The following is a 24,714-nucleotide window of genomic DNA, read 5'->3' as shown; positions in this document are numbered from 1 at the left end:
TCCTAGGGGTAAATGTGAGTAAATGAGGAAATGTATGGACATTTTGTCTAGAGCCTAGAATTGAGTATGTGCTTAATAAATCTTTTATTATTAGTTTTAAGCATGTTATCATTCTTACAAGTATAGATTTCTTATAATTATGTCCTTCATTTATTTATTACATTTTCCCATAATGGAAATATTAATAGGAATTTATATTAGCTTTTCTAGATTCAAAGAAGGAGGTTTTTGTTTTTTTGTTTTTTTTTTTTTTAACGTTTTTTATTTATTTTTGGGACAGAGAGAGACAGAGCATGAACGGGGGAGGGGCAGAGAGAGAGGGAGACACAGAATCGGAAACAGGCTCCAGGCTCCGAGCCATCAGCCCAGAGCCTGACGCGGGGCTCGAACTCACGGACCGCGAGATCGTGACCTGGCTGAAGTCGGACGCTTAACCGACTGCGCCACCCAGGCGCCCCAGAAGGAGGTTTTTTGATATTACCAATTTAGAATCCCAGAGAAAGGCAACATTGTTGTGTATTTGACATAAACAGATGCTGATACTGCAAAATTTCCCTTGCCTATGTAAGTGCTGCCCAAGAGTAAAAAAAAGACCAACAAACAAACAAACAAACAAACAAAAAAATGTGTGTGTGTGTGTGTGTGTGTGTACACATATGTATATATACATACATATGTATATGGAGATCAGGGATCTTTGGTGGTAATGGGTCATCCAGAAAGGGAAGTTTTCATTCAGGGATTAGGTGGAAGGCAGCTATGCTAACCACTATCCCACCAACACTGGGATCAGGTAGAACACTAGTAGATGGTACCTGAAAACAAGAAGGTGCCAGGAGGATCATCAACATTATATTGTTCATAGTTTGCTCTGGTCATTCCATGATTTCAAATCGTAAGGTCTTAGATTTTTGGTTTTTTGTTTTATTTTTGTTTTTGCTTTTGATTTTTGTGTCTTGTGAGACTTAGAAACAACATTGTCTCTTTCCTACAAGAAATATGAATAAATAAATAGCAGGTTATTTCAGTTATTTGATAAATATGCTTCTACTAAGTGGAAAAGTCTGGAGTTTGTATCAGTTTTTCCTCTTGAATGTTGTCTTCTGAAAATGGATAGAAGATGGAAAATCTAAAGCATTACAATTCTTGATATTTTTAATTTTTTTTTGTTTCTCCAACAAGTGGATTACAATTAGCTGCACACATTTTACATTTATTTTCTTGGTTGTAATAGGAATTATCGACATAGCAGAAGTGTGTAGACCTTGGTGTTTTGGTCCTGTATCCATAATGAGATTACAAAAAGAGTTAATTCTGGCAAATTAAGATAGGACATGTTTTAATTTTTAAAACTAGCCTTGGCACTACCACAAGACAAAGATTCAGAATTCCCCTTGAGAATGTAAAGTTTCATAAGGTCAATGTGTCTATGTGTATATGTATATGGGTAAGGTCCCTTGGCTCCATTGATTCCAAGTTATAAAAATAGTGTGGTTATTTTTTCCACAGACTCTCCATCCACACTCCTACAGCCCCCAAGATTCTGTGCCAGGAGCATCTTTATCTTCTCCTATAATCCTTGGGGTAGATATTCCAAATATATAGTGAGAGAAGAAAAGATAACTTTTTCTCAATCCCCAGTATTGTGAAGTGTGAAAGAAACTCTGTAGTTCCTGTAAGCATCATATAAGAACTTTAGGGATAAAATATTGTCATTTGATTATATCTCTTTTTCTAGTACCTCTCAAATTCAAAGACCTGTCGGTCACATGAAATCACATTTGTATTCATGAAGTCATGAGATTTCAGAATTCATCATAGCCACTGTGATTTAACTGTCAGTGATCCCTGGAACTCCAGAAGGCACAATTCAGATTACATTACCATGAATCCACACCACGAAATTCCATTGTGGATTGGCTATTCTCTTGCTGACTACTAAGACGTAAAATGATTTTTAACATGCATTTTTAAAGCATGTACAGGAACTGGAACATAAAACTACCTAATTGAGTCACCTTGCTTAATTTCACTTTGTGAATTATCGGTTTTCTGAGAGGTTGTTTAACGGCTGAGCAGAGAAAAATAATTCTCAAATTTAAAGTATCTCTTTGGGCATTCCTCTTTCATGTAATGACTCTGGTAGAGCGCATGACAAAATCATCAGGAAACACAGGCTTTGAGTTTAGAATGCATACTAGCATCCCATATAATTCATTCATCACTCCAGAGTATAGGGATTTCAATGGGTTTGATTTGTCATCTTGAATATTTGTGTCTTCCTGTTGACTTACTATAGAACCGGGAAATAATAAATGATATTTTCTAACATTCCAAGATATATATGTGTTCTTCATTGCCAGTAATTTTGTATGTGGATCAGAATTCTTCTAGGAAAGGATTTCTGTCAAGGACTTTTTTTTTTTTTCTTTCTTAGGTCAGTTTTTCTTGTTGAGGGCCTGGTGTGTGAACTGAAGAATAAATAGTCTGAAATGTGTATTAAGAAGAGACACAATTTACAACATTTTGTAGTTTGCCAGTTTTAAAATGTGTAGATACATTTTTCTATAAAAACACAAGTGGTTGAACATGTTAGCCTTTTCAGAAATCATATATAATTTCTAGCAGGAGTGAGAATTGTTAAATTTACCTCAGTGTCTCCTCAAGTTAAAAAATGTATATATACACATACATACATACATACATACATACATACATATATAGGAAAAAATGTTCTACATTTAACGGGAAGGTAAAAAGAAACCTTTACTTGACTTCATATAGCTTCCACATGAATTTATACACTGGTAATGGATGCAAACTGGAGCTTGAATAACAATACCCAGCATGAAAATTCCAATTGGTGGAATTTTATAAAGTATTTTAGAAAATGTTAATTATATGAAGCCTGCTTATCAACAAGTGATGCCATTTATCTCCTGCAGTATAAAGTTTATAAAATATTATGCTTTAAGAATATACAGAATCTAACTCTTTATACTATAACATTAGGTGCACATGTGTTATAACTAACTTTTCTACCACATAATCAATGCTGTGTAATATATGAGGACAGTAGTGCATTCTTAGGTTTGGAGATGATCATGGTGTTTATAGCCATCATTCTCTTTCTCACTGCCCATCTGAATATCTCAGGAAAGAGATGAGGCACATTAATTACAGGAGTTATTCTTCAGTGAACAGACTAACTAAAAGTAGGTCTCTCAGAGGTCATTCTTTAAAAAAATGTTGCCCTTCAAACTGCTATGGGTTGTTAATGATGTAAAATATGTTTCTTGAAAATACAGCTCAATAATTTGCAATGATGATTTAAAAATCTAATTGGATCCTTATCAACTAATTCTCAGTAAGTTAATGTAACTGCTAATTATTATTATTGGTGACATTTAGAAATAGTGAAGTCTAATTTTGCCTTTAAATTATAAAGTTTAAGGCTATATTTATAGAAGCCAAATTATTTAATACTCATGAGGGGACATCTCCAATAGTATTGTATGTAGAGAGAGCACCCATTAAATGATTAGAGATAGCCTAGGATTCATAGTTGGGTACACAAGTTGTACAGCGGCATGATCCTGGTTACTTACTATTTAATCATATTAAAAGTAACTGAAGAGCAAATAGCAAGTAGCAGTGAATTACACAGAAACATAAAATTGTGTGTTACTTTTTTAAGGTTACACATTGGGGAAACACGTTGAAAATTATGGTCTAAAATAGCTTTGTTAATAACACACTTCTATTTGTATTTCTTTTTTCTTTTAATTTTTTAACATTTATTTATTGTTGAGAGACAGAGAGAGAGAGAGAGAGAGCGAGCGAGCACGCATGAGCAGGGGAGGGGCAGAGAGAGACGGCGACACAGAATTGCAAGCAGGCTCCAGCCTCTGAGCTGACAGCACAGAGCCTGACTCAGACCATGAGATCATGACCTGAGCTGAAGTCAGATGCTTAATGGACTGAGCTACCCAGGTGCCCCTCTATTTGTATTTCTTAATAAGTATAAACATTAAGGCCATTGGATTTTTTATTTTTTCCAAAAAGGCTTTATTACATAGAGAGGGGAGGGGCTCAGTCCTTCTTGGCTGCTGCTTTCCACATGGCTGCAAGGATGTTGCTCAGCTCCTCTCTCTTCCTCTTGGTGTGGATGTGTCCCCACCCTTTTCTTGATGAACTTGAGAGTGAGCTTGTCCTTGGAGACTTTGAGCAGCTCCATAGCTCTCCTGCTCGTGGGGGGTGAAGCCACACACCTCTTGGATCATGTCCCCCACGAACTTGGTATGCTTGGTAAGGTGCCCACAGTGGAGGCTGTGCCTCATCTTGCTCATGTTCTTGGTTACCTTCTGGCACTCCTTGAGGCCACAGCCATAGGGGAAGTGCAGAGCCATGGCTCCTCAATGGCTCCTGCGGTGGAGGGAAGGCCATTGGATATTTTATTTCACCTCCTTTTAGGGAAAGCCATCCCTCAGGGTGATACTGACAGAGAGGGGAAGATCAGAATAAACAGATTTCCTCGATTACTACAAGACAGTAAAGTGTTGTCTTTCCATGATTTTTTATTAAGTTCAACCAATGTTTTTAGTCATCAGAAATTAGTCATGGATAAAACAGCTAAAAATCCTTGGGGCGCCTGGATGGCTCGGTTGGTTGAGTGTCAGACTCTTGATTTCAGCTCAGGTTCATGAGATTGAGCCTCAGTTTAAGCTCTGCACTGACAGCACAAAGCCTGCTTGGGATTCTCTCTCTCCCTCTCCTAGCCCCTTTCCTGCTCTCTTTCTCTTAAATAAATGAACTTGACAAAATCATTGACTTATTAGAGTCAAAGGAGACAAAATAAAATATATGAGACACTAGATGATAGATGTTACAGAGAATAATAAATTAAAAAAAGCAACGAATGTTGGAACATTGAAATTGTAATTTCACATAAGGTCGTCAGGGAAAGACTTGCTGAAAAAGTAGCATTTGAGCAAAGATCAGAGGGAAGTAAAGAAGATGGTAAATCTTGGTGCAGGCTAGTAGAACAGCAAGTGCAAAGGCCCTGTGTTGGCTGTGTTAAAGGAGGTAGTAAGAACTGTGTGTATGGTGGGTAAGAATATGCAAGCAATGGGGTGCCTGGGTGACTCAGTCAGTTAAGCATCTGGCTCTTGATTTCAGCTCAGGTTGTGATCTCACGGCCCATGAGATTGTGCCCCATGTCGGGCTATGGGTTGGCAGTGCAGAGCCTGCTTGGGATCTTTCCTTCTCTCCCTTTCTCTTTCCCCTTACCCTGCTTGTGTGCACTCTCTCTCTGAAAATAAATAAACTTATTTTTAAAAATGCAAACGTCATTAGAGGTGGGGTTATGGAGACAGCAGGGGTAGGAAGGCATGTAATAGACTATGGATTTAATTTTTAGGCACATGAAAAGTTATTGTTCAGTTCTGAAAAGTTGGGTGACCTGATTTGACATACTTTCCATACTCTGGCTCTTTGGTTGAGAATAGACTGAAGGAGGTCAAAGGCAATAATCCAGGTGAGAGATTGTGTTGACTTTGTTGAGAGTAGTTGCAATGGAAATGAGAAGTGGGATTCTGGATACACCTTAAAGGTAGAGAATCTGGAGGGTTACTGAGAAACAGGGTGCAGGATTTCAAAGCAAAAGAGGAATACAAGATAATTTCAAGAGTTTTTATCTGAGGAGGTGGTAGGATAGAATTGCCATCAACTGAGGTGAGATGAAGGAGATTGTGACATTTGCTGTTTGGGTGAAGTGTAGACCATGAGATCAGGAGTTCATCTTGTCATGTTATGCTTATTATGCTACCTGACATCCTGAAATGTTAAGTACACAGCTGGATATATAAGCCTGGAGTTCTGGAGAGAGGTCTTTCAAAAAGGGAGCCATTAATATATAAATTTACATCCATAAATCCAGATGACATCATCAAGGTATGAGAAGCAATTAAGCCCACAGTTCCTCCCAAGCAAAGGCAATGTGGGCAGGCAACCACATCTTTTATCATTTATACTGACATGACCAGAGTTGGAGACAGAAGGTCATTACTCAGTGCCTCAATTTCAATCTCTGTCTCCTTATTTTTCTGCCTTTCTCTCTCTGCCCCTGTCTCTTAATCTTTGTGTGTCTCAGAGATCTCTGTTTCTATTCACCTTGCTCCCTCCCTGCCTTTCCCCTCTTGCTTTGTCAAGATAAGATTAAACCCTTTTAGGAACTACTCTGTTAGTCATTGTCTTAGCTGCCTCACACTAAATAAGATTGTTGAATGGGATCTCAAAAGGCACATAACAGGATTAATAGCTAATTAATCCTATTTACTAAGCATCAGCATTTTTATGGCACTTATGATCCTGATGACCAAAAATAATAATTCTAACATATATGATATTTGTTTATAACAAAATAAAATGCTTTGATTTTTTTGTATTAATGATATAAAGTGAAAATTTTTGTATATAGAAAGCATACAAAGTAAATAAAACCTACAAAGAGACATAATTGACTTTAGAAGGTGATTCTTCATTTTGAGTAATTTCTCTTTATTTGTAGGTCTTATGTAAAAACAAAAAGAAGCTATTCTGGCCTAAATACAATTAAATGTTTACAAAGTATATATTTTAAAAAATATGGTTACTAGTTATATGTCATGTACACAGTTTTTGCAAATGCAGTTCTCCCTTAGGTAAAACACATCCTATATCTGTGTATTAGACACAAGTATTAATATAAGAAAAAAATTAATGTTTAAAACCAAGATACATAATAAATACTAGACATGAATCTACTTTCTTTCATAGGCATGACTTTCTTTGAGGCCAGTAACCATGTAGCAACTCGAGATAAATGTATGTAATATGGAACAAATAGCTGCCTTCACTCAACAACAGCCTTATCTGTCTATCTGCCTGTCTGTCTGTTCATCCATCCATTCATCTACCTCCTTATTTACTTTTGTTTTCATTATAAATTAAATTTCTGAAACATTTGATATTAAGTGGAAATGTGACACAAAACAAAACAGAATAAAACAGTTCTTCAGAAAGGCTTTCTATGAATTACTGAATCTTAGAAGTATATTTTTAATATTTCAGTGGAATTCCTTCCACGTCCTCAAAATCATTAAGTTTCCTTTTAGTGGAAGTGCATTAAATATATATTTAACCTGTTAGATTTTAGCAAAGCAGATGATTTAACCTGCCCAATGAGTATATTTACCCAAATGGTTCCTTCCTCTTTATCTCTTTTTAGAGCAATGGTGCAATTCTATGAGTGAATGAATTCCATTCTTTTGCTTCCCCTCCAAATTAATGGTACAGAGTCAAAGACAAGTTATGATAGATATTATTATTAATATTATTAAACTATTAATGTCATTAGTTATGAGAACCTGCTAACTCAAATTATACTTAATAGTTTTAAATTGATTTACAATTTTCATATTTTGTTTTAATTACATTCCACAACTGGGAATTTGTCAGTGTATTTTAGTCAAATATTAGAAAGTATTAAATATGGCGAACAGTCTCCAGAACCAGACCCATACAGATTTGAATCTAACTACCGTAATTTTATCTTGTGTTCTTTAACAAGATAATTATCCCTCTGTGCCTCAGTTTCCTATTCTATAAAATGAGAATAATAAAAGGACCTGTCTGAAAATACTGTAAAGGAGAAGGATGATAATTCTTATAAAGTGTTTATTATAATGCATGGGGCAGATTAAGAGCTTAGTAAATGTTGGCAAATGTCCTATACAATTTTGGGAGAGGACGATTAGTTTTTTAGAACGTGACCATCATTTCTGCTATGCTCACCTACCCAAGCCTATGGGATCCTCGGAAGATGTAAGGCTCCACAACTTAAACAATTCTGGCTTTGCATTTCCACTCAGTGGAAGGCTGATGTGGGTGGATAATTATTCATGGACTCCTCTGCTTTCTGGGTTTTGTTTAAGTTTATCCACTAATCCGTTTGGGAACCTACAGTAGGAAATCAGAGTGATAAAGGATAGAGAGGCTGGGTATTTGTTTCCTTGGTTTCCTCCCTGTGAGATCTTTATCTGTGTTCTTCAACAAAGGAAGCCGACTCTGTGAGACTTTCCTTGCTCTGTATATTTCTCTTCTTTGGTTTAGTTTTGTTGGGCCTGGGGCTGATGCCAGCACAGAGGAGCTGGTCTCATTCCCACACTATTCTTTGTTATTCCCCTGTACTGCTAACAACTTTATAAATGAATAATTTTTATATTAACTTTCTTTGAATTATCCTAATTTGTTTGTGCCATCTCTTGGTTGCTAGGACTTTCATAAATTGGGGAATAAACAAATAGTCCCCTGTAGCTAGGCCATTTCCTAAAAGTGCTGCCTGGGAGGGGGACTTAGGCTACTCCGTCTATATTGCCTGAGACTTCCCTTCTCCTCCCAGATTTAGTGTATTTTTTTTTTTTTTTTGTCTCTTCTCTTCTGGATACTAATGTGTGGGCTTCACCCTAAATCCTTTCACCCTCCCTCTGGTTTAATCTTCTCAATGGTTTTAAAGTTTTTAAAGGCAGATACCAAGAAGGGAGTTATCTTTGGAAACCAGTGAGTTAAGGGAACCCAATGATCTAGCTATTTCCTTGGAGTTAAAGGAAGAAAAATATAGTATTTATAAAAGATAACTTGATTCCTAAAAACATGAATTAAGAGACAGGTCTAATTACTGTGTATATGTAATTTTTTTTTAAATGAGATCTTTTTTTTTTTTTTTTTAATGTTTATTTATTTTTGAGACAGAGAGCATCAACGGGGGAGGGTCAGAGAGAGGGAGACTGTAATTTTTTTTAAAAAAAATGGTAAAATGTTTTCTACCATATTATGTTTAAATATATAAATATTTATATATTAAATTAAATATATAATATATTTAAGTGATATAAATATAAATATATTGTATATAAATATATTATTTCCTTTATTAAAAAACTTTGCCCAGTTTGTAAGTCATTCTTGAGCCCATAGCTTAATGAAAAATAAAGATTCCACAAGAGATTTGTGAGTTATTTTTATACTGTTGCAAAGATAGAGCTGATTTATCTAAGTAAGATTGAAATCCTATCTACTATATGCATTTCCAACATAAAGGCATTATTGTTCTAAGTTCTGTATTTATGTTATAAATGTCTTCCACGTAGTTTAAAAAATATCAGACCCATACAAATGAAGCTTGTAGAATTTGCTCTTGCCCTCAGTCCCTCTTCCTCCTGTAGTTTTTCATGCATCCTACTTTTGTTCCCATTTCACTAGGCAAACATTAGCTTGTAGCTTATGCACCCAGTGCCCCCCCCCCCCACAAGCTGGCATTCCCTGGAAAATTAAACAAGAGGGACCAAGCAAGAAAGGACAATTTCTTATAGGTATACTGCATAATTTCCAATAAGGCTCACTAATATTTCTTTTAGTCTCTGGGTCCTCAAATCATTGCTAGTTTACCTACTTACAAGAGAATGAAATATATTTGTTGGAAAATGTAGTGAATTATATGATCAATGATATTTTATTTCATAATAGAAGTTTTTATGGTGTTTTTCCCAGCTGACATAAAAAGTATCCATACACTGCAAAACAATTACAAGCACTCACAATTATTCCAATACTTATTGTCCAAATTAGAAGAAACTAAAAATAAATTTGAAGGCTTAAGGCCAAATATGCAGTGGAGAGACTGTATACCTTTAAATATATATATATCTATATATATATATTTATATATATATAGATATATATATATTTATTTAAATTCAAATTAGTTAGCATACAGTGTAGTGTTGGTTTCGGGAGTAGAACCCAGTGATTCATCACTTACATGTAACACCCAGTGCTCATGGAAAGGGGTAGATTTTAAAACTAGTGCAACTATTTGTGTGTTGGTTTTCTTAGGTCCATGCACCAGGACTGACAATATGATAAACTGTCATTTCTACCTTAAACCCTCACCCTTGCCTTTCATTTGCAAATGAGCAAGCAAGTGGCTTGTTTTTAACACATGGACCATTAACTGCCTTCTTCTATTTGCATAGTAATGATAGTGAACCAATGGTGATTTACTGCTTTAACTTGTATCATAAATAACAGATCATTTACGCTGCTAATTACACTCATTTCCATATCAATAATGCATTCTGGGTTGGGTTGGACTACTGCATTAGAAATGGAATGGAATGACAAATTGATTCTCCACTAAAATGATGTAAAACAGGTATCTATTACAAATAGATACTGTTAAGTAATGTAGATAAATACAAAAGACATTTTTATACACTATCCTGTAACTTGAAACACCCAAAAGTATAGAGATTTATCAGAAAACTATTGTCCCATGTAAAAGCAAAAGTGTAACTGTTGTTTATATCTGTTGAAGTCTGTCAGCACTTTTTGACTAGACTATCATAATCCTGAAACGTTTGTCTCCTGTTTACATTATGGGTGGTGGGACAATTAGCTTTTAGCTCCTATTATGTGACCCTAAACTGCACTCACAGTCTGCAAGGTATTTTTAAAATATAGGCTTTGCTTCAAAAGGGGTGATCATGAAAGTTTGTAAATAGGTGGTACAAACTCATTACTTCTGCAGAATCATCAAAGTTCATTCAGTAGATGCCTTATAGATCAGTGATATTACACACTCACACATACATTGCCTTATAGATCAGTGGTGTTACACACTCTCACATATATTGCATACTCATCATTAATATAAAAGTTCCTCAGAGTTCCTCTGTGTGTGTGTGTGTGTGTGTGTGTGTGTGTGTGTGTGTGTGTAGTCACATAAAGAGAAAGACAGGGGGAGAGAGAGGGAAAGGAAGAGAGACCCAGAAAGAGTGAGATGAGATTTTTTTGAGAGATTAATAAAATATCAGCTTCTTTGTTTCAGCCACAGAATAAAAATATTAAAACACATTGAAATACATAATTAGAAGAAAATACACTATGAAAAAGGACTAATTAGTACAAGCCATAGCCACAGTATTTTTAAAATAGTTTAATATACATTTGGCAATAAAATGCAATCAACAAGTAACTACAACATCAGAAATTATAGTTTGAGATTTGATTTAAACCCTCTAGGAAGAGTGATGTCACACACTTAACAATGGGGAACAATGACAAATAATATATTTCCAAAGTTGTTAGAGTTTAAAATACTTCCTAAAGAAGCTCAGACAATGTATAAATGAACATGGTGATGAAAAGTCTTTGATTATAATTTTTGACACCAAAACATTTCTGAAGATAAATGTTTTAATATGTGAAAATTGATTCAGAAGAAAACTTTATGATTATAATTGAACTGAGGAGCTAATAATTCACATGATTAGGTGACTTATACAGCATATCAAGAATTTGATTATTAAGACAGTTAGTGGACAGGGACAAAGAAATGAAAAATATATAAACTTTTCTGTTCCTCCAAATTGTTGTTTAAATGATGGACATCAACTAGCAAGAAAATGCTAGGAAAGATTAACAATAGAGAATAAGCAGAGGGTTGATGGAGGGAGGAGGACAAGGGATTAAGAAGGGCTACATTCAACTGATGAATGGATAAAGAAATTGTGATTTATATACACAATGGAGTACTACGTGGCAATGAGGAAGAATGAAAGATGGCCCTTTGTAGCAATGTGGATGGAACTGGAGAGTGTGATGCTAAGTGAAATAAGCCATACAGAGAAAGACAGATACCATGTTTTCACTCTTATGTGGATCCTGAGAAACTTAACAGAAACCCATGGGGGAGGGGAAGGAAAAAAAAAAAAAAGAGGTTAGAGTGGAAGAGAACCAAAGCATAAGAGACTCTTAAAAACTGAGAACAAACTGAGGGTTGATGGGGAGTGGGAGGGAGGGGAGGGTGGGTGATGGATATTGAGGAGGGCACCTTTTGGGATGAGCACTGGGTGTTGTATGGAAAGCAATTTGACAATAAATTTCATATATTGAAAAAAAAAGGGCTGCACTGGGATTAAGAAGGGCACTTGTGAAGAGCACTGGGTGATATATGTAAGTGAAGAATTACTAAATTCTGTACTTGACACCAATTTTACCATATATGTTAGCTAGAATTTAAATAAGAAAATAAAAAAAATGGTAGGAGAGGATAAATGAAACACAGACACTTATCTTAAAAGTGTTATTCATTGACAGATTAATTTATATGTAGTGAAATGATGGAGATACATAGGTAACCAAGAAAAAGAGAGAAGTGGAGTTATGAATTGCTAGTAAATTTAGTTTTCCTCAGATGTGAATAATATTTCTCCCTGAATCAATATTACTTTTTATACTATAATAATTATGACGAAAATGCAATTAAATTTTATTTTAAAATATAAATGTATTTTATTTTGAGGAGGCTTTTTGATGTTATTGTTTTAGAAAACAACTGCCTAATACTTTGGGAGAAGTATGCAATTACTTTATAATAATATATTGATTATTGGAAACATTTTATAAGGATACACACACATACACACATATACATACGTACACATTATGTGTCAGTAGATTTTTTAAAATTTCAATTTCAGGGGCACCTGGGTGGCTCAGTTGGTTAAATGTCCGACTTTGGCTCAGGTCATGATTTTGCAGTTTGTGAGTTCGAGCCCCACTTAGGGCTCTGTGCTGACAGCTCAGAGCCTGGAGCCTGCTTCAGATTCTGTATCTCTATCTCTCTCTGCCCCTCCCCACCTTGTGCTCTGTCTCTCCCTCTCTCTCAGATATAAATAAACATGAAAAAATTTTTAAAAAAGTACTTTCTAAAAAATAAAAATAAAATTTAAATTTAAATTAAAAAAATAAATAGTTAAGGCATTCAGATTATTCAAAATTCAGAGTGCCTCAGTGATTTAGTCAGTTGAGCATCTGACTCTTGATTTAGGCTCAAGGCATGATCCCAAAGTCCTGGGATTGAGCCCCCCATTAGGCTCTGCAATGAGCAGGGAACCTGCATAAGATTGTCTCTCCTCAGCTCACTCACTCTCTCTTCCTCTAAAATTAAAAAAAAAAAAAAAAAAGTTGAAAACTCAAAGGTACAAAAGAAAACTCACTCTTTGACAGTCCTCCCCTCACCCCTGTCTTTCAGCCACCCAATTTTAGTTTCTAGAAATGATAATGTTACTATTTTCTTGGATATCCTTTCTGAGACACTCTATAATATACTTTTATATAATTACACATATATAGATATATTTTTATTCCCTTTTCACACAAATGATAACATATTGCAAATTGTGTTGTACCTTCCTTTAAAAGATATAATATGAAGACTGTTCCATATCAGTAAATAAAATTATGTTTTTTAATATATGGGTAAATGTCAGTATCAAACTAAAGGTTATTAAACATTGATTTTAACTTCAGAAGATTTGAGCCGATCAATAATGAGTAGATTTATAAGACTAAATTACATTCTTGAACTTAGTATTATAATTATTTTATAATGACCTTTTCAAGAAAGCTTTAAAAAAATCTGCTTACATCTTTAAAACATATATAAAAGGCAGATGTGACTGTGAATACCTGTATTCATATTTCTGGGCAATATTTTTTCATGGGTACATAGTTGACATTAGCTATCACCTATCAGATTATTTTTCTATACATCATAAATAAACATAGGTCACTGTCTCTGGTAGAATACAGTGATTGAAAAATTGATGAATGTCTTTCTGCTTACATTTTTCGTTCTGAAGACAAGTAAAAATTTTATTATGGACATAAGTAAATAAGGTATTTGTGATTTCTGTAAGTATATATTGAATTTCTCAACTGTTTGTTTCATAGCAGCTCTACTTCTACAGCAGAACAATCTAGGTGCTAAGCTAAGGCAATCTGGCTAGGTAAGCTACAACTATCAGTAGAGGGCACACTCATTGTTCTAGTAACAAATCAACTTGTTTTGTGTAGCAAGTTTGAGTATACGTATTATTTGATGCATGACAGTGGAGATACATTTTAGGATATCACAGGACCTTCTTATTTTTATGTAGCCTTGAAAAGTTGTTCCCTTCTGATTGGAAGTGGGAGGAGAGCAGGCTTTTATGATCATAGATGCACTATACTCATTTCTTGTGGATGTATGTGGTTTAGCTGAATGGAGGGTAATTAGAAGAGTCAACAATAATAGCACAAAATTTCACTGATGTGTCCTCTCTAGTGTCCGGAATAATCGTTATTTTATAGCCTAGGCAGTGCTAGATAGAGAGTAAGTCTTCAATAAATATTTATTTAATAAATAACCAATCTATAGGTTTGAAATTAAAAACAAAGATTGTCTTTTTGTTCCAATAACTAAGTAGGCATTTTAATCATAGGAAGGCCTGTATGAAACCCAAGGAGACAGTGGGAGTGGGGAGGAATTTAAAGATGAGTTGTCAAAAGATATCTAATAACTATGAGGAAAAAATTAAATATGATTAATAATAGTTGTAGTTGAGAAGAATTATGGATTATATTCTAAAATTTGTTATTTTTAAACATTTGATCTTATGTGATTAAACACAGACTGCCAAAATGCTATTTCAATTTTAATAATATATTTTGGTGATTAAAAAAATACTATTGAGCCAATTAGGACTACAGACAAATCTTCCCATCAGTAGTTCAAGTCACATGGTCAAGTAAGTGTCTGTACACACCTAGTGAAAATGTACCTTAATCAAAGGTTCTCTTTGTCCAGCATATCACCTTTTAAAAAATTGAATACACAAAACGAAAGCTAAGAAGAGAGAGCACCAAATGCACAGATTTTAAAGAATGTTAAAAATAGATGCACATGCAGAATTATAATTATTGTTAGTTTGCCTATGCTGTGTAGATAGCAATTACTTAGTATTAATCATTTTCACATATGTATTTGTACACTAATCCAGAAGCTCACAGGCAGATATCCCACATGTAGGTAAAAATAAGTTACATGCATGCCATACTTACTTCATGCTCCTACTTGCAGTGTGAACTGAAACTGATCAGTATGTCATTTTCCCAGTATAGATGAATGTAATATTACCAGTGGTCACCAGCTCTTGACTACTGGCTGAACTTTATATATGGTCTTCTCTCTTTGCCTCAAAGGTGATACCTCTTCTGTGATTCAGATGGACACTGTCAGCTTTGGGCACCTTCTGATGTCACTTTCTAAAAGACAGTAGCTAAATTACAAAACTTTAGTTGAACACTGCATGTGGTGACTGTAATATGTTTTCTGTCCATAGGATTGTTTCTCTTAGTATGCTTATCATCTGCATTTGCTTGCAATTGGGTTGTGTTTTTATTTTCTCTCCTCATAATTATCTCTGTGGAGTTAAGTATCATGAATATTATTATATCAGTAGCTCTATTCAGTACTTATTTACTCAGATTATCTTAAATTTTTGACAACTTTTGTTTCCCTTACCTTCAGAGACATGTCTAGTAAGAAGTTGCTGCGGCTGAGGTCAAAGGGGTTGTTACCTGTTTTCTCCTCTAGGATTTTGAAGGATTCCTGTCTTATATTAGGTCTGTCAACCATTTTGAGTTTGTTTTTGTATATGGTGTAAGAAAGTGGTCTAGTTTCATTCTTTTGCATGTTGCTGTCCAGTTGTCCCAGAACATTTGCTAAAGAGACTTTTTTCCATTGGATACTCTTTCCTGCTTTGTCAAAGATTAGTTGGCCATACATTTGTGGGTCCAGTTTTATTCTATTCCATTGGTTCTCTATTCTTTTTCATTGGTCTATTTGTCTGTTTTTGTGTGTGGTGCATCTTTATAGCATATTAACAGTATTTGACCTAGAAGTCTTAGCTCAGAGTAGAATATTTTTGCAGGAAGCAAAAAGACCCCTAAAAATAAACAAACACAAAACATTATATAATAGAATATTGTATGATCAATCCATTCTTTTAGCAAGCGTTTATTGAGCCAGGCACTGTGCCATGTGCCAAGTATACACTGTGCCCTGACCTCATAATGCTTGCCATCTACCTGGAAAGAGAGCCATTCAGCCAGTAAGTGTGAGGTATTCCATGAAGGAAGCCCGATTGTTACCCTATCATGCTCTTTGTAATACTGGAAGGGTAGTTTATTAAGAAGTCTAAAACAGGACTTCAGAAATAATGAGGCTGTACTTCTGAGTAAGATGCAGAATGGAACTTCTATAAGAAGGCATGCTTAAAGTGAAAAAGCAAAAACCGTGACTGGGAAGACAAAGACTTTTGTGGATATAATTGAGACTTTTGATTTGTTGAATGGGAAGACTCAAACAGATCCCATTCTCTATAATTAAAGCACATTATGTATACATTTGAAGAGGTAATTATAAGACCTTGCCAAATGAGTTAAAAATAATTTAATAAATATATTTATAAAGCAAGAAATTAAAGTATTTCCCTAAGATTTAAATTTCATTTATATTGAGCATAATGGTAGGCTGGGCATAGCTTGTCATTTCTAACATACCAAACATTAGTTTCTAAGTGGAAAATTAAATTGTGCAATATTGTATTTACTTCTTGAAACCATTTTCAAGATACATTAACATATAAGAATATATACTTGACTATATTTTTGGTGAATAGTGTATATAATATTTCTGAAATTTGGATTTAGGTATGAATGTTATAAAATAGAAATATCTATCATGATAATCTATTTAGGTATTAAGAAAAGGCATGAATGTCTGATATTCTCAGAACTTTTTCTGAAAGCTCACTAGATATTTTAGGTTTCATAATGTATTCAGCAATATAATTTTTATAACTTTGCACTTAGACAAATCCATTTTAATGTAACAGATACTTAAGAAATATATTGAACAAAATAGTGTAAATAAGTTAACTTACATTTAAAATTTTTCTTTTTAATGTTTATTTTTGAGAGGGCGGGGAGGGGCAGGGAGAGAGGGAGACAGAATCCAAAGCAGACTCCAGGCTCTGGGCTGTCAGCACAGAGCCCGATGTGGAGCTTGAACCCATGAACCATGATACCATGACCTGAGCTGAAATTGGATGTTTAACCGACTGAGCCACCCAGGTGCCCCATGTGAACATTATATTTTAAAGTAGAAAACACAAAAAAGCTTTCCTACTAGAGCCAGTAATAGTGTTGTAATGCATGAAATTTTACAAAATCACAAATATAATCAATATTCTGGGTCCAATTAACTTTAGAACAGGACACTGATTAATTCCGTTCTAGGTATGGATTGATTGCATAATATATTCATGTCTTAAATCATATTATATAAAAGTGAATAAGGTGCATTTCACTCCTCTAACACATAGCAAGTCCTCAAAAATTAAGTGAGAAATTGGAAAATGAGTAAGTGAATCAATTAAATTATTAATGAATTTCAACTCTTTAAAAGAGGATCTATTATAATACTATGCATTAAAGACAAATATTTGTATGTGCACTGACATGTATATGTTTTTATGCACCCACACCCAGTATCTTAAAATTACAAGTAATATGAATGTTGCAAACTGAATGTTTATGTCTTCCCCAAAATTCATATGTTGGAGCTCCAGCCCCCAACGTATGGTCATTTGGAGTTGGGGACTTTGGAAGGTTTGGATGAAGTCAGGAGAGTGGTCCTTTCATGATGGGATTGGAACCCTCATAAGAAGACGAAGAGACAAGAGAGCCTGCTCCCTTTCTTCCTCTCCCTCCACCTGTGCATATGCTAAGGAAAGAACCTGTGAGCACCCAGTGAGAAGACCATCTGCACGTCAGGTAGAAGGCTTTCACTGGCTTGCCTGGGTGACTCAGTCAGTTAAGTGTCTGACTTGATTTCAGCTCAGGTCATGATCTCAGGGTTTGTAGGTTCAAGCTCTGCACTGATGCCATGGAGCCTGCTTGGAATTCTCTGCCTCCTTCTCTCTCTGCCTTTTCCCCATTCTCTCTCTCTCAAAGTAAATAAACATTTTTTTTTTAAAGGCAGAGGGCCCTCACCCAAAACCAAATCTTCTCAGCACCTTGATCTTGGAACTCTCAGCTTCCAAAACTGTGAGAGATCAATGTCTGTTGTTTAAGCCACCCATCCTAGAATATTTTGTAATGGCAGCCCAAGCTGACAAAACAATGTCTAACTTAGGATGGAGAATTATTTAAAGTCAAATCCATCTTGTCTTTTTTGGTTTATCACCATGTTTAGTATGATTCTGAAGAAGTTCAATCTATGGGTACCTACATACATAGTTCAGATGCCTGCAAATTTCCCTGTTTAGTGTGTTTATCTCCACTACTTCTAAAAGCAGGGCAAATATTTACTCTTTGCCTCCCCTTGGCATCTAGTTGTAGTGACTGCATATCATATCATTAGTGTCACTTACAGATACTGGAAAATCACCTGTCTGTGCTGAAAGACACTGTAATTTTGAAAGGTCAGTTCAAGTTTTCCAATAGCAATTTTGGATAGATGCAGAGTGAATTTTGAATGTATTCTTACAGTTACAAAATATGAATCTATAGTAGAGTTTACACAGTAAGTTATTAAATACTGTTTGAATAAGATATAGGCAAAAAGAGTAGCATATCTTGTTTCTCTACATAAAGGGAAGTAGAAGTTCTGCTGTTTCTCTGAAGCTTTTGTATTGCACTGAAATTCAATATTTAATAATCTTAATCGTAATAAACTAAACTGTGTAGGATTATATTATGGAGCTAATTCAAGGTAAAAATACCACAGATACCAGTTGTCCAGGTAATGCTTGCCTTACATTAAAATCTACCTAAATCGTTTGCTGCCATGAGCTCTGTGTGGTAGGTCACTTAAATTTCTTAAATAAGAAACTATTTTATAACTAGAGCTTACTTAATTAGAAATCTAGGGGAAGTACAATTCATTTTAATCAAAAGCATTTTAAAGTTACTAATTTAGTATATTTGAAAATGTTTAATTCCTTTTATCCTTAATTAATATCATTGTTTTTTGTTTTCTTAATACTTTAACAGTTGAAAAAAACCACATCTTTTTATTTATGAACTATAATTATGATATAGATTTTGATTTTATTTTTTTAACAAAGGCAGACTCTCTTCATAGAAAATGACTGCTATATGAAACTGGTGTGAAAATTGTTAGACTTTTGGCTGGTAGAGAATACATTGATTTGGACTATTGTAAATAATACTCTCTCAACTACTCTAAATTTTGTATTTAGGCATTATAGTGTAATTAATAAGTTTGGAGAACACTAGAAATGTTATTAACTGAGTGAATTACACTGGAAATTGCCAGGAACTAGACTTTATAACACTAATAAGCAATTCTTCACATACCATTGATACATTTAACATTAAGATGGTGGAAATTTGTCGGCATGCTTTCTCTTATTCTTTTCAGAGGAGTGCCAATTTAAATTGAAGTATATCTCATTTCTATGTCATTAAGAATAAGTAGCCCTCAGGAAAGATCCATTATAATAAGTGTGTACTAACTGATGAAATGATAGATTAGGTTTCAAAGATATAGGGGAACAATAATTTTCGTTGAGAAGTATTAAAATTTCAGTGTGGCTTGGCTTTGACTATCCAAGTTAATTGTTAAGCTTCAGTTTGCCATTACTGATTTTTTTCTTTCTGATTTTCATTTATTTATTGAGTTCTTGTTTTGTTAATTTAAAACAGCATAAGAGTAAGTGAAGTAGACAATTTTGATTCTTTTCCATTTAAGAAATCAAAAGACATTGCTGTATATGCCACAAATTCTTATGGTTAAAACAGTATGGAATAAATAAATTACTAAAATATTTATCTAATATTTAATTTAACTAGAAATACATGAGATAAGTCTCAAATGAACTTTTAAATTGGAATGATAGTATAATTCAAAAACGAGGCAGATAAAATCCATCTCCTGACTTTTATCTTGGATGCTAAATTTTGAGAATTTCTTATAAAGTGTAAATCTTTTCTTCCCCTTCTTTAGTTAGTATATTTTTCTTATATGTGTATTCGCTGTAGAAAATCAATTTATGATACTATCTTATCAAGGGCCTTATCATGAGAATTTGGATGAAAGGACGTGGAAAACATCCTTATTTAGCAAATAAAGTTGCATTTGATGAAATTAAGTATTTAAATATGCTGATATTATCTTCTGGATTTGTCAAGCTTTGAAATGCTGTGAAAAAAATCTGCCTTAAATAAATGAAAGGTAAAGGAATAATTATTACTGAGGTGTGCCGATAGACTACATTAAAGGAAGAATTTGCTTGCTCAATTTCTGTAGTGACCTCAGACTATATGTTCCAACCCCCTACTGACATATATGTCAGTAGTATGCTGTATTGCTAATAATGATGTAAGATTTGAACGTGGGTATTTCACAAAGTTCATGTATATAGATCAGTTAATTTAATCTTGTCATGGTTTTAAAAGCTTTATTCATATTTTATGTGAATGCATTATGTGAGTTTGAATGATGCAAGAACAAGGCAGTTTGAAGTTCAAGAGTTTTAATCCAGATATTATAGATATTTATTATCTTTTTCAATGTAGGCAGAAAAGATCTTGAAAAAGAGCAAATGTTTCTGAACCACTTTCCTCAGGGTTGCGTCTTCTCACAAGTCTCCAATGGTGTGAGCCAGATCTCTCCAGTAAAGGAATAAAAGGATATTATGAACAGTACACTACTGTGAGTTTCTATCAAAGGCAGGAAACTGGAGAGGTTGATGTGTGTCTTAATTCCCCAACTTCTTGTCCTTGCTGCCATGCTTTCTACAGCCTGGTCATTTTGATGTGTCGGATAAATAGGTATGGGTGGACCCAGTGGGAGGGTAAGTTTCCATTGATTAAGTTGGCAAGGAATAATGCTTTAGTAAAAACTACCTTTGTGTCTTTTGCAATTCTATTAGTAATACAAATGAAAGTCAGTAGGAAGTTTTGGTGATGGTTCCATGCATGGCTGGCTTCATGAGTCTGTAATCTGTGTAGTTGCACAGGGCCCTGTGCTTATAAGGGCCCAATGCTTTGTTGCTGCCATATTGAAATTTCTAATTTGGATGAGGGACCTCACATTTTCATCTTGCACTGGACCCCACAAATATTGTATGGTCCCGTGGTTAATATCGCAAGTTGAATGGAAAAAAGAAATCCTGCAGTTCTTGAATGTTGCTAAATAAAGCCATATCTGCATTTGAAATCAATACTTAGTTTATTAGTTCAAAAAAGAATATAAACATCATAAGAAACTCAATTTAGAAAAAATTGGTGTGGTGCTATTTAACCAGGCATTAATATTCATATTTAACCAATTATTTTCTTTTTATTTTGTCCTCAAATATCAATATAAATCAATGACATACACAGTATATCATTGTCTTCTGAGTAATACATTCAGTGTTGTTTAGCTGTGTATATTATTTTAGTCTCCAAGTAATTTGGAAAATCTCTTGTTTGGTATTTATATATTTTCCATCCAAATAACTCTGTGCTACTAGTACTATCCTTTATTTACTATATTTTCCTACAGTTCCTAGATGTTAGGGTTAGGGTTCAGCTGTATGAGATGAAAAATCTGCAAATACAAATACACGGCATTCCAAGATATGTGACACAGACTAAACGGAGCCCTATGCGAACTCTTCTTACGTATGGTACTACTTTCATTAAATTTGTTGTGTTTTTAATGAAACCTAGGAAGGTGAGCTAGACACCTTTGTAATTTCAGACAAAGGAATACTCTGTACACCTAGTTGTAAACTGGGCATTACAAAAAAAAAGTAAGTGGTTAAACATGTGCCTTTTTCCTGAATCCATTTACACAGCCAAAGTATTTCCTCTCTCAGTTCTTGGATCATTTGTTCCACTTCTAAGATACCAAAGTAGGTAAGTGACATTTGACAGGAAAATTAGGCTCCAGACCTACTGCAGTGGGATAATGTTCTCATCATACATGTTCCCAAAATCATCATCAGATTCAGTTTAATAGATTGAAAGACTCATTTGTTGTGAAACGAAAAAAAAAACCCACAAAAAAACGTGTTACTCCTAGTTGAATTAGCACTAGGTTGGCAGAGCTTAAGGCAACTTTTGGCCTACTTTGATGTTTGGATTCAGTTCTGTGAATGTTTATTTCAAGCCAAATGTCTAACTAGACAGAAATCTGTGCATGTAGTCATTTATTGTGACAACAACTACATCATTAGACAAACCAGTCTGGTCACAGACTATGAGTTAGCCTCCATGTCTTTAGCCAGCTTCCTTCTGTGGGATCCAATTTAAATCAATTCAATATGCTTTCTCGTTTAGATTCATATGAGACAGAAAGCTGGGGGGAGGGGGCGGGAAGTGCTACACTCATTTCTAATTTGTGCATATTGTAGGTCTAGGAAGGAATTGTTAAACTTCATATTTTTATTCGGATCAGAAAATTTAAAGTTAAGTATCTAACTTATCAATTTCATTTAAAATACTAAGATTGCAGCCTTGAAATTTCTTTAAGCTGGTCATATTAGAAAGCTCTGGGTTTTGGAATGAAGCAATTCAGTGCCATATAAAGTTTTTACAGCATTTTCAGAATTCTGGGAGAAAGATCACCTTCCAAATTGTAGATGAACTTCTGGTATGCAAGACACCTCTACCTACTAAAGGCACTGAGCCTGCTAAATTGCAAATATTAAATCATTTTGATTTTTAAAGTTCTTAGTTAAAAGAATATAGAATGAAAATATAATTTTTATAGCCTTTCACTAATAGGGCAATGAATCTGCCAAATGAGAAGTTTTACAAAACATTCCTCTACATAAAGTATTCTAAGTGGTGATATTTAGTGATAAAGCATGTTACTGTTGAAATTAAAGGATCTCCAATAGCAATCAGGAAATTTCAGAGATGAAGCCCCATGAGGTACTTACTGGTAGTTTTTTTTTTTTTAATTTTATGTGTATGTGTACATACGTGTATGTTTAGGAGTATGATAGAACTGCCTTATCTGTTTGTACCACTTTATGTAGAATTTTAACATAAATTATCTTACCAGATTTTATTAACTCTGGAAAGTAGTAAACTGGCTTTATCACTATTTTACAGATTAAAAAAAAAAAAAACTAAGAATCTGAAAGATTGAGTAAGCTTACCTCATTCCTGTAGCTATGAAATATCCTGGAGTGTAGTGTTTTTTTCTATTTTTTTTCCCCCTGGAACAATCACTATAGATAATGTATTATCAACAGAAGATAACTGAAGTATTATGTGGCTGTCTGTGAATGCATACACATGTGTACATACTCATTTAAGAGTAAATGCAAGGCACCTGGCTGGCTCAGTGAGTAGAGCATGTGACTTTTGATCTTAGGGTCATGAATTCAAGCCCCACATTGGACATAGAGCTTACTTAATGAAAAACTAAAACTAAAAAAAAAAAAGGAGTGAATGCTTCTGAAAATAATTTTGGTAATACTTATTAAATAGTCTAAGTAATAAGAAAAATGGGAATACAGATCTGAACTGGATAGTGATTTTAAGCAAAGGGCTTTTTCTGCTATACTATGTATACTATCTCCATATTGTTTGCGTTACTTCTAAAATTAACCAGATGTTTTCCAACAGCAAGCATAAGACAAGCACGGTATACAAACTATAGGACTGCTTTATAGTTGTAGTCCTTCTAACCAGTATTAATTATGATCATCATAATTAAATTATACTTGGGTAAAGATGGCTTATTCAGTTGAGTGAATGGAATATAACAGTGAAGATTTTAATAATTCTGTTATTTTAATGATACAGCCAGATGTGTATGTGGTTATTTAGCTTTCCCACTAATTTGAAATCAAAAGTAAATGAGAGACTAGGTGCACAAGGAGTTCGCTCCTGTAAAGCATGATAAAAGTACTATTCAGTTCAGTCTGTATCCACATATCACAAAATAGTATGGAGGGAATTATCCTATTTGTCAGACTGATGTAGATTATAAAACTTGGCAATTAAGGACTGAACATTATATTATGTTTATGATTAAATTTATGATGTTTTTAAAATGCACTAACATCAAACAGAAATGCATTTTAAGCTGCTTTGTAAAACAAAGTTACCTCATTTCAGATTATATATGTAATTGAATACATAGGAAGGGAAGTTTTAGTTGAGACCTGAAGACAACAGGAACCACATTCCAATGTATAAGACTGTCATGATCAATTTGGAAGAAGGAAGGGGAAAATTAGTGTTGGGATTCTTAAACACTTTACTAAAATTGAGGAGAAGATTGAAGAAGATTTCTGAAGAGAGATTCTGGTATGCTGTGATATCTATTCCCATATCCTGCAGAGCAGAATAGTGGTGGGCATGTTTCTCTCCATGAGTGTGCCTTTAAGAAGATCAAGGAGGCAGTTTATCAGTTTGAAGGATATGGTGAACAGGTATGTGAAAGATAGGTTGATTAATTACCTTGAGTTTGGAATGACCAAGACATGATTTTTTTGGACTTTCCGAGTTTTATTCAAGAAAAAAAGTAAATCTTTCCCATGGACCAGATGAGGGCTACAGGAAAGAGCTGGTGTGCCATCATCTTAGTCCTACCCAAGAGGAAGGTCTAAAGGATCAGAATGGTCTTTGTAGATGGAAGGTGCAGATATTACAAGACAATTAGAGACTAAGATTATTGCATCCATCCTTGTCAGGGTAACATTAGGTAAGAAAATCCCGAATAAAGAGGTTTGGAAGAGGAGGAAATATGTC

The 24,714-nt window shown here is 34.3% G+C and overlaps 1 pseudogene; it reads right to left on the bottom strand.

The window, feature by feature from the left end:
- Window positions 1–4,092: 4,092 nt before the first annotated feature.
- Window positions 4,093–4,409, bottom strand: LOC102968583 (annotated as a pseudogene).
- Between the last annotated feature and the right edge of the window lie 20,305 nt (window positions 4,410–24,714).

The sequence above is a fragment of the Panthera tigris genome, chromosome C1 (genome assembly GCF_018350195.1).
Source record: "Panthera tigris isolate Pti1 chromosome C1, P.tigris_Pti1_mat1.1, whole genome shotgun sequence".
In the NCBI taxonomy this organism is placed as follows: Eukaryota; Metazoa; Chordata; class Mammalia; order Carnivora; family Felidae; genus Panthera; species Panthera tigris.
This window is presented reverse-complemented; position numbering and strand designations above follow the sequence as displayed.